The sequence below is a fragment of the Orbicella franksi genome, chromosome 7 (assembly GCF_964199315.1).
Source record: "Orbicella franksi chromosome 7, jaOrbFran1.1, whole genome shotgun sequence".
Taxonomy (NCBI): domain Eukaryota; kingdom Metazoa; phylum Cnidaria; class Anthozoa; order Scleractinia; family Merulinidae; genus Orbicella; species Orbicella franksi.
Genome location: NC_138151.1, coordinates 16,593,809 through 16,605,685, shown reverse-complemented (window position 1 = coordinate 16,605,685; position 11,877 = coordinate 16,593,809). Strand labels below are relative to the sequence as shown.

The window sequence follows — 11,877 nt, the reverse complement described above, 5'->3', positions numbered from 1 at the left end:
TTTTCCCCTAAGTGGAGCTTATTGTTTATATATACCACGAGAGAGCATTGCATAACTATTTTATACCATGCCATGGAAAATCCAGTGGCCAACACGGTCAGTGCGACATACGCGTGGTGCATGATGGGAAGGTTGGATGTAATACCGTCGAATATACAACGGCTTTCCTGTATTCTGATTGGCTGTATTTTCTATAGTACGGTATAAATAACTGTATCATGCTGTTTTCAAATTATTTGTCTACTATTGAATTGCCGGCGTTAGCATTAGTTAAATCAATTAGTGGTTGGCGCACCTGAATGTTTTATTCAATTTCTCAGGCCGTAATGCATCGTTTACAACTTTTCTGGTGTGTTACGTACAGAAAAGCGTTTATTTCAGCTATAACCTTATTCAGACCGTGCTTCCTTTGAGCTTTCACCACCGATTGGGAGGGGTAAGGGATTTTTCCCCCACCCTCTCTGTAACAAAAGTATTATTATAAAAAATTTAAGCTAGTGGAATGAAGCTTGAAAGGTGTTTCGTACATCCCAAGGTCTCTTAGATGACGTGGAAATTACGGCTGTTGATACACGACAATCAACAACTTTCAATTATCTTTAGACACTTAAGAGAGGAGAAGAAATCTGGGGCACGTCTCTTGTCAGAGTCCCTTAATTGTGGAACCATTCGGGGGTGGCATACCCCCTATAATGGCCTATACGGGGAGGCCCCCGCCCGAATGGGCTACCTTTTCAAGGCTTCAGGTACATAAAAGAGTAGGACCGGGATTTCACAAATTTAGGTATATAAAAGGGTAGGAAAATCTGTCATATTAGGTAGAACGTGAACAGGAACTGAATAAATGGTACTTGTTCTTTGCTTAACATCTCTTCTGGTAATGTTTGATGTTCTCCCGTAGAATTTTTCACTTACTTTATTCCAAGGGCTTAGAGAAGGTTTTACAGTGTCCTTAAGTAGGTACATGAAAGGGGTTCCTTTTCTGTCAAAGTAGTATACAAAAGGGTAAGGGGTTGGACCGCGGAGCCTCCCCCCCCCCGTACAAAACTTTGCAGAGCACCACCCCTCTGCCCCCTGAGGAAAAACAAGAAAAACCAGAAACTAAATACTCTTTAAGGGAAGCGGGGTAGCCATGTAGAAGACATTCAAGCCTGTCCACCTTTACGGGCGTGACCGGCCGGCTGTGCAAGACTTGATCCATTCTTGGGGAGAGCGGCATATTTTTGATTAACGGCGGAGCACTGGCTGGCTGGGTGCTTGGCACCGCATTTGAAACAATTATGTTCGAATTTGCAACCACCACAGTATCTGCCTGAGTAAAATAACCAGCAGGTCCCTTTGGGAAAGGACTGTCGAGGCCTGGTGCGTGGAGACGCTATATCCGGCTTAGGTTTCCCGGGTTTGGTACGAAAATTTATAACCGCCTTAATCCATAGTTCTCAATGAATGGTATCCCAAGGGTACTGGTCAGGGGCTGACTGTCGTATGTAACGAAACTGTTCGTCGTAGAAATACCAGTCGCCGGGTTTAGTAGAAATGTCGCGAACAATCTCACTACGTTTCATTAGCCTTGGGGTCTCTTTCGGGAATTTCTCACTGAGAAAAAATCGCAACAAAGATATTAAAGGCTGAAAGCCATTGCAGAAAGGTGTGAATTTTTTTGGAGGGTTGGCATGGCTCAAGGGTCAGAGGAGGTTGAGTTGGCGTCAAACAGACAGAAAATCTATCCTGATTAGGGGATGATGTGAGAAGGGACCCAAACTCGATGAATTCGTTAGCCCAAATTTTAGCCCTAAGCTTGGGGTTCACCATACTACCTAGAGCCACCGCGATACTGGCGAACGGTTCCTTATTAGATGGCAACGAAAGCGGCTGTGCCGTGAACGTGGTGGCCGTACCTTCGGTGAGCACGGAAACTTCATCCTGTACCGACGCCTCTACCAGCTCTTTCTCTGTGGCGACCGGAGTGGGTGTTTTGTTGACCTGCCCCAGTGCCTGGTGGACAGCTTGGGTGAGAGCGAGAGATATCGTTTCGGACAGAGCTTGCACGTCCACCGTCATTAGGTTCTGTGGAGGCGTTGTAGTAACTGATTCTGCTGTTTCTTCCGTGAGCTCTGAAGCCCTCGGCCTTTTAGATTTCGAGCGGGTGGTGGGTGCGGAACGCTTCTTGGGCGGCATAATTTATCGATAAGAACATGTCAGATAACTTCCTGAGACTATCAATGACTAAATTAAGATTGCTTCGGGGGGCGGTACCGGAAAAACGCGATGGCAATGTTAGCAAAACTATCTAGACAAGATAAAGGGTGTGAAAAGCCAAGTTCCAGGGAGGAGTATAAATATAGTGCCAGCACAGGATACCGAGTGAATAGGGCACACCGTAATTAATAAATTACGGCGGCCGGATTAGGATTGTACACTTGCACAGCATCTGGCGGCGAAAAAATGAAAAATAGTACTCAAGCCACATAAAAATGAAATCGTAATATTCCGGTTCCTACCAGAACCAAGCAACTAGAACAGTGTACAGCCAGTGTCGTGCGCAGATAAACTGCAACACTAAACAATAAAATCAAAGGCTGTCACGCAGCCAATGCCGTGCGCAGATAAGCCGCAACGACTAACCAGTAAAATCAAAGGCTGACACAAACAGGATTGGGCTTGGTCCACAAATTAACAGCACTGCATAACATTTGATTGAAATGAAAAGTAACAAAAGAAAATAACTGGTTGCCATCATTAGTAAAAACTCGAAGAGATTTGAGTACAGCTCCTCGAAGGCTGCGATATAACTTATAGTGCCCCCTACTATTTAAGTGAATGCCATCCGGAAAAATAAACTATTGCGGGCCCTCCAAAACCCCTATGGCCCCAATATATGGCGTAAGGGATAGGCTCCAAAACCACCCGAAGATATCGTGTTAAAATATCGACTCTTTGGTTGAAAATCACGGCTGAGCGTCGACGGATAGTCTGGCACACCCATACACCCTTTACACCGTACGAATCATGCAGCAAGTGCACGAAATCCTCCATGGCAGAGCCTACTTGCAAAGGAGGACAAGATGTTAAATCGCTAGTGCGAAGTTGCACAATAACTATATCTGGGCGAAACGAGTGAAGGATGTGTAGGTCGAACTTGACCGTTTTAGCGATTGCGCGCCCCTCAACTCCATGCCAACTTATGTGAGCGGAGGCCGTCAAATGGAGCCTTAGATCCAAATGCCCGGAGTCAATTTCAATGAAATCATGTAAGCGACAAATAAACGAATGGCCAGAATTAAAACACGAGGTGTACCCATAGTAGACTACCCGTCGGAACAGCTCCGCAATTAAGCACAAAAGGAATCAAAGTAAATGAACTCTAGAAATACTGCAAGACAAAATAACTAAAGGGCACTTGCCTGAAAGAACATATACGTCTGAACGCTAACAAGCAGAAAAGTTCTTCTTGCGATGATGGCAATAGTAGAAAGGGGCCGCGTGTACGAGATAACCAACCTTTTGTACTTAACTTTGACACGCGCCCATTTCTCATTGGACAGGAGACTTCCATTGTTACCAGATTAGAGCACAACCCGCAAACTGATAAGAAATACTGAGGAAATGCCTCGCGATAAAATAACATTACGCTTTCGGTTATCGACATAATGTTTGTATTTTTGATCACCACAGAGGTGTGCGTTGTTTCATGAATTGCGAAGCTCAATGTGAAGATCTCACGACTTGTCAACATAAAACACAATGCCCTACAGCTGCTTCAATGTAGTAAAACTACCAAATCCATAAATATCGGTTCTAAAAGAGTACACTTTTACCACACGCATTTCCTTTGGTGTTAGTTTGTTATGGTAGTGTGAGGAAAAACACAAGCAAAAACAAGAACACAAATTAAAATCTCAGCTTGACATAGTGTGCTAAAAATATCGTGTAACAAATTATCAGGCAGAGTTTCGTCAACCCCTGAAGAAATAGATTGCTTCGAACATTATTAATATGCTTTCATAAAGTTGGAGGAGCTAACTAACTCATGGGCCCCAGGGCATGATGGATTGCTTGGACAACTTTTTACCTACAGAATCGCTTTCATAAATTTGGAAGAGCTAATTAACTAACTGGCCTACTCTGTTTTCTTTTGATAATTTAAAGTTAACTTAAGATGGCCCCACTGGAAAAGTTGAAAATTTACAGAGTATGTAAATAACATGTAATTAACATGTAAATAATCAAAAAAAGACTGTAAAGAATAATTTACATGATTTTTCCCCTTTTACATGTTTTGGAGGTTTCATGTAAATAACATGTAAATATTTTAAGTGAAACATGTAAATGATGAAGAAAACACTGTAAATGTTTCAAAGCAAAGGGCTAAGATCATGTAAATAACATGTAAACTGTTCCTGCAAATTCTGTAAATAGCCTGTAAATTTCTTGTGATTCAACCTGGAAACCCGTAAATAACATGTAAATTTAATACAGGGAGGGCGCCATAATACTGTAAATAACATGTAAATAAAAAAGGGGAGGCTGTAAACAACATGTAAATAAAAAAAGGGAGGCTGTAAATAACATGGAAAATGAAAACAGGAGCCTGTAAATAACATGTAAATCGAAGAAGGGAGCCTGTAAATAACATGTAATTCGAAAAAGGGAGCCTGTAAATAACGTGTAAATCGAAAAAGGGAGTCTGTAAATAACATGGAAATCAAAAAAGGAGCCCATAAAGAACATGTAAATCGAAAAAGGGATCCTGTAAATAACACGTAAATCAAAAAAGGGAGCCTGTAAATAACATGTAAATCGAAAAAGGGAGCCTGTAAATAACATGTAAATCGAAGAAGGGAGCCTGTAAATAACATGTAAATCGTAAAAGGGAGCCTGTAAATAACATGTAAATCAAAAGGGAGCCTGTAAATAACATGGAAATCGAAAAAGGGAGCCTGTAAATAACATGTAAATCGAAGAAGGGAGCCTGTAAATAACATGTAAATCGAAAAAGGGAGCCTGTAAATAACATGTAAATGGAAATGGGGAGCCTGTAAATAACATGTAAATGGAAAAAGGGAGCCTGTAAATAGCATGTAAATGGAAAAAGGGAGCCTGTAAATAACATGGAAATTGAAAAAGGCAGCCTGTAAATAACCTGTAAATTGAAAAAGGGAACCTGCAAATAACCTGTAAATTGAAAAAGGGAGCCTGTAAATAACCTGGAAATGGAAAAAGGGAGCCTGTAAATAACATGGAAATCGAAAAAGGAGGCAGAAACCCTGTACGATGACTTGTAAATAATAACTTGAAGAAAAATGCATGGAATGTACTGTTTTATTGTAATCAAATCTGTTGACCTTAATTATAATAGTAGAAAATATGCAAATTTATACAGAATCAGAAATTTATTGCAATCAGAACAAACTCAGTAAAATTCAAATAGTTTTTATATGCCATGAATAAGGTGTACAATGTATACATTGCAACAAATAAAACATGTTTTCTTTTCTATCTATCCATAACAAGACGACTTAAATGTAATTTTGTGCAGGGCCAAAATATTTTAAAATACCATGACTGAGCTCCTTTAACCAAATTCAAGCACTTTTCAAGAAGACTACTAAAATTCAAGACCTTTTCAAGATTGTGCGAAACCATGTCATATTCAGCTCTATTTAATTCCTAAATAATAAAATGATTAGGAACTACATGTATACTGTTGTCAGCTACAACCAGTAAAAATTTTGCAATTTAGGTGTATTACTAAATTAAAATTGTTTGCGAATGGATACCTGTCTTAAATATATACTAAATCCACAAAGTCAAATGTAACATAATGATAATACCTTTGTCATAAAATGAATGAATAAACTGTTTTTTCTTACTAAGTAATTAATGTAGAATTAAATTAGCCTTAATAATGAAAAATGGGGGAGGCACGATGGCCTTGTAGTTACATGTAGTGCGCTCAACTCCTAATCGAGCGATCCGGGTTCAAGCTCTAGGCGGGTACATTCTGTTGTGTTGTTGGGCAACACACTTTACTCTCAGTGCCTCTCCACCCAGGTGTATAAGTGGGTAGCAGTGAATTTAATGGTGGGGTAACCCTGCAATGGCTGGCATCTCATCAAGGGGGAGTAGAAATAGTCCTAGTCACTTCCTGCTACAGGTAGCGGGATAAGCTCCAGCCTGTTGGGCCATGTGGCTCGTATGCAGACTTTACCTTTACCTTATTATGAAAATTACTGCAACATAAGTGTGAAGTATTGATCAACTTTTTTCATAGAGTGAATTGTTCTTTTGAAATAACAGAAACTAGGGAGAAAAAACCTTTACAAAAAGATAGAGATTGACATTTTAAATTCATCATAAAAACATTCATGCCAAAGGAATACTACATTGCATAACATAAAACAAGGCTTCTGACATCTTTTAGGCTATGTTTACAAAGTCACAGTTTCCTTCTTTTTCCAAAACTGTACGGAATCCAAACAGTACAAACATTTTGGACCCCTGACAAAACATTCACTGTAAACAATATTCAAAATTTTGCTTTTTCTTTTTGTGATAAAAAAACTGTACTGTAAAAAAAATTGATAGGGGCCTGTTGAAATTGAAAGGCGTATCTAGCACCATAGTTCCCATAACACATCATAAGTTAATAAATTATTGTTCTGGTACTACATGTTTGTAAACATAGCCTTTGCTTTTTATGATGAAATCTTATAGCTGCTGTATTGAACAATAAGTATCAACCTAGCAATCTAAGATATTTAAATTTGATGCTAATTCACTAGCACAGGTACAGTGTAAGTGATACTTCAAAGCATTAAAAAATAATGTTTAAAGTGGTTGAATTTATGCCAGAAAGCTGCCAGAGCATATCAAAGTGTTGAAGGTCACCATGTTAGACTGTAATGCACCAGGCGCCCATTTCTCGAAGGTCCCAAAAAGTTTTCGCACCCAGAAAGCCTTACCAAAATCTGAAATCTTATGCTTACAGAGCTGTTTTAATCGCTTATTCTCAATATGAACAGAGGTTTCCTTCACACAAGAAGTTTCAGGCATATACAACTCTTAGTTTTTAGACACAGCTCAATTAAAGATGGCTTTCTGGGCCCGAAAAGTTTCCAGGGCCTTCAAGAAAGGGGCCTTGGACCCCTTATAGAGTCATAAGTACTGTAGACTTCTCAGTGGCTGATTTTTTCCTGATCAAGCATCAATGCCAAGGAGTATGCATGTATTGACCGCTCTCAATTTTACTTCATCCTACAAGTAACATAAAACATTTCGTTAAATAAGGTAAGTTATGTCTGAGTATGAATCAGCAAATTCTGTGTATGATATCAATCAGTGAATTTTACATTGGAGTTATTATTTTGTTTCTTATCATTCCAATTTATACTGTGACCTTTGAAATCAGACTGTAGCCAGTCATGTTGACTGGCCAAAGTAATTTTAGCTCGGCCACGTCTCGTTTCTGACCAGTCAGGATATTTATGCAAAAATCAAGTACATGTAATGTGAGCCAAATTAAACCCACAAATATAGTTTGTTTGTTCCAGTCACTGCTAGACCGTTTAAAAATTGGCTTAATATTTTTCCGAACGGGATTTAACCCCAGTCACTTGAATGGCATTCCTATCGATCTTGAACGCATGACAAACAGCAAGCGAATGGTCTTTAGCCGTTCGAACAGATACATGTATGCATTGGTGTATGTTTTCATTAGAGGTCATAATAAAAAAAAGATTAAAAACTCTCAGATTTACAGTTCGAGATTTGATTGTTTATTCAAGAATGAACGTGACCGTCTCAACATGACATGACTGGTCAACATGACCAGCGAGTGAAGTTTTTGGCCAGTCAAGTCACCATTCTGGCCAGACATTGCCCGTTGACCGGCCAATATTTTGAGCCCTGAATATTCATCAATCAAACAGATCTTACATCTACATCTGTAGCTACTGTGTGACAAAAACTTTGCATCTCTGATTGGAAGGCACTGAATATCAGAGGATGTAGAAGAACTAAACTCAAAATGTGTGGCAGTAAATATTCAATGTTCACTATCTTCTACATTGTAATATTCATGCACAATAAATCAAACTCCTATCAAACAATGTTTAAATAATAAGTCAAGTTATTTGCAGGCACAATTTGATTGTTTCTTACATGCACTTATGCTCTATTGGTGGGCAAAGGTACAGCTGATGTCATAAATGTTTGTTTTTGTTTCTTTGTTATGCATTACAAAGCAGATAGATTCTACGTTGTCATGCATCTCTTCAGTAATAGATCACAGAAGACATCAAAATGTGGTAAGAACATCAGTGACACACGCCTGAAAAATTCACAGATTCTGTGACACACTCTGGTAATGCCTTATGTGAATATTTTTTGTTTTTACCACATTTTGGTGTTATCTGTGATCTACTCAGGGCAGGAAAAAACCAGGTCTGATTTCCTCAGCCAAGTAAATTTTGGTCTTGGGCAAACGAAAATAGAAGTTCAGTGGCCCGGTGGGCAAGTGAAATTACAATGTAGCCTCAGTAGTCTTGTGAGTCTGACTAAAAATGCCAGCTTGATAAACGATAATTTCCAGTCATTCCATTTCAAAACTTAAGACCTAAAGATTCGTTAATTATTAGGTTGAAAGCAAGAATTAGTTAGGAATCTGAGTGTACCTCATTTGCATTTGTCCTCTGATTTCCTTACTGGCCACCACACTGGCAACTAATATTTAAATGGGGGCAAGTGAAAACTGAAATTGACTGGCCCACTGGGCAAGTGACTTACAATTTTTTTTCCTGCCCTGGTACAGATGAATGAACAGATGCATGACACATGAAACCTGCATGTATTTGGCAAGAGCCCAATTTCGTACAAGTAAAATGTACAGCTGTAACAGGTCTCTAAAATGCTGTCTGGTCATCCCAGGGTAAGGCAATCGATTGAAATTGATCCATAAATTGATATAAATCAATAAATTGAAATTAATGTAAGTGTTATCAGTGCTATCAATCAATTGAAAGAAATTCATACTCACATGCTAGAGAAGTTTCAAGTTATCAATTTGATTTTACCAAATTTATCAGTCATTAGAGAATCAATTGAAAGTTGGCCTCTCTTTGTTAGTTCACATAAACTGTAGAAAAATTGTGTCCCTCAACACAATGTTTGATTGTAACTTTTTTATGTAGATTTCAAAGGCACTACCAAAGATCCCCAAAACATAGTCCCTGATACATGTATGCCAGCAAAATATTCTGTTTACAAGATACAATGTTATGTTTTTATGCAATTGTATTCATGATTTCATATTTCACTTTATATCTTTTGTTCATTTCTTTCTTATTAAATGTTGCTTAGAAGATACGTTAGTATCAGCAAAATCGATAATGTTTATTGAAAATTTGATCACAATTGATTACTCATGACGAATCCTTTTATTGATTTCTGATATCATCGACTAATTCCTATTGATTGTTATGAAATAATCGATTGACTATACTGTGTCGTCCAAGACAAGTAGATTTTCCTGCCTGGGCAAGTTACTCTTCCTTTTTTTTTCAAGTCCTGTGTAGTTTTCATGACAGTTTGAGGTACATGTATACCTCTTTATAAAGTATCGCAGTGTTTTTTTTGGTGAAAGAAAATTTCACAACATTTAACTTACTATCAGCACCAGTGGGTGCAATGTCCATGTACAGTTGTGTAGCATATTGTAACTTGCATGTAGGTACAACTGTAGACACTTGAGTAACTTCAGAATACTTACAATAGCATAAGAGAAATTTCTCTGCTGAAGATGGCACATTACATTTTAGCTTACTAGCATTCACATCAGAGGGCAACATAACCTTACAAGAGCATGCATCAGAAGGAATCATAAGGTGCATATAAGCCAATAACAAATGTCGCATGCTCTTACTCGGTTATCGAGAACAGATAATAACAGATAATAAAGCCCTTTATGCACAGCAGGTAAACCTCAACAAAGTCGATTCCACAAGCAAAGTAACTTCTCCTTGATAATGACACATTCACAACCAAAGGCAAAACGAATTGTATACGTATCTTGACGTTACTTTACTCTACTCGTTCAATTTATGCAAAACTTGCTTACCTGTTGTTGTTGTTGCCTGTAATCGCTATCTTCAGCTTCTGGATAACGGAAAATTTTGCCTTGAAACCGTGCACGATGACGAAGCGAAGGTAGGGTGGATTTTGGCCCGCTAAAACAGAGCTCGAGTTCGATGCAAGTTCCAACGAACTGCCAAACATGGCGGGAGAACCGAGAGGACCTGGTACCTAACATGAAGACCGCTGATTCCTGTTTGTTGGTGATCGGGTACTCACAAGGCTGGTATGCTCTTATAAAGGGACTGGGATAACAGTGATGGCAATGAAAGCACAAAACGGTAGAAATCACCAAAAAACAAACAAACAAACAAAAAAACAAAATGTCATTCTGGGTACCGAAAAAAAGTCAGCTATCATTTTCGGAAAGGCGATAAGTCCTAACGTTTTCGGGAAATGGACAAAAAAGCCCTAATAATGTAAAGTTTATATGAAATATTTCATATATGAACTGCGGTTATAGATGAAAGTGAAGAATGATCATCGCAGTTAATTTTCCAATTTAAGCAACTGGAAAGAAGAAGCCTGAAAAAAATCAGGGCTTCAACGGGATTCGAACCCGTGACCTCCGCGATACCGGTGCGATGCTCTACCAACTGAGCTATGAGGCCACACATCGGGAGCGAGGTCAATTAATTGATCATTCTTCACTTTCAAAAAAGCCCTAATAAGTACAAGATACACAAGCTCCTCTAGAATAACCGAACAGATAATTTTTTTTTTGCGCAACCTAAAATTAACCTACAGAGCTTTGAAAGTACGCCAGATAGCCTAAAACAGCGTTTCAAAGCATTCGAGAGAAAACGGTCGTTGGGCCGGCCGTGTCCCTTATGGTTCCCTGCCTAACCTAACTCGCGTCAGTTCAAACTCGGTCACCGGGGCTCTTTCCGTCTTGAACTCATACAACACGTGACGCTTTCATGGTCCTTCATGAATAAATACGTACGTGTCCGAGAATTAATTTTTCTCTTTTCTAGAGACGCAAGCTTGGGACGCCTGCATGTGCAGTAACAATTCTAGTTTTATTTTGTCGTTGTGGATGCGCAGAAAGTTCACAAGAAGACAGCTTAGTGCGGTGTCGATCAATGCAGTGATTTAGTTTGGTGCATACCTTCTAACCCAAATTCAATTTAAAGCACACTATAGCACACACTTGGATTTTAGAGAAGTTCAAATGCTTCAACGTAAAAGGCACCTTAATGGAGGCTTCACGAAGGTTTACGGAGCTTTAGGGCGGTGTTACATTTTAACTTTACAGGCCTTTAAAAGGTCCCATTTATATGTTCTCGGTTACCCGAGACAACCCTTCCTCTCTCTCCCCCCCCCCCCCCCCCGTCCTCCCAAGTTTAACCTGGCCGGGGTAACTTTTCATTTATTTCCTTGCAAAATCCAACCAACCGTTTACAATAGGATAGCGAACCTGTCGGTAACTTGGAATTTACATCATTTCAACAGTCTTCGTTGGTTGAACCGTTACACCAGAGTTATATTAAATAAGCCCACTTTTCCGTTACATGGTTTTTGCAGGGTTTAGGCAGGCCTTCTCTTAAATTTAGATCTTTTTTTCTAAGAGTCTCCATTTTACATTAACGCGGTCTTAACAGTTTTTCGAAAAGCCCCCATTATCTCATTTAAATTGTTTTCACAGCCTTTGCAAGGTCCCCCTTTTTAATTTACATGTTTGTAACAGGCTATTTACAGCCCCCCACTGCACCCGTGCAACTTCTAGGTTTTCCATTTACATGG

At 39.2% G+C, this 11,877-nt stretch overlaps 1 long non-coding RNA gene across 1 annotated transcript; it reads right to left on the bottom strand.

Annotated features, from left to right (window-relative positions):
* Positions 1-5,284: 5,284 nt before the first annotated feature.
* On the bottom strand, positions 5,285-10,764 carry LOC145493025 (uncharacterized). Its single transcript, XR_014050081.1, has 2 exons — positions 10,118-10,764; positions 5,285-7,257 (listed from the first exon to the last, which is right to left on the bottom strand). It is a non-coding gene; the product is annotated as an uncharacterized LOC145493025 (long non-coding RNA).
* Between the last annotated feature and the right edge of the window lie 1,113 nt (positions 10,765-11,877).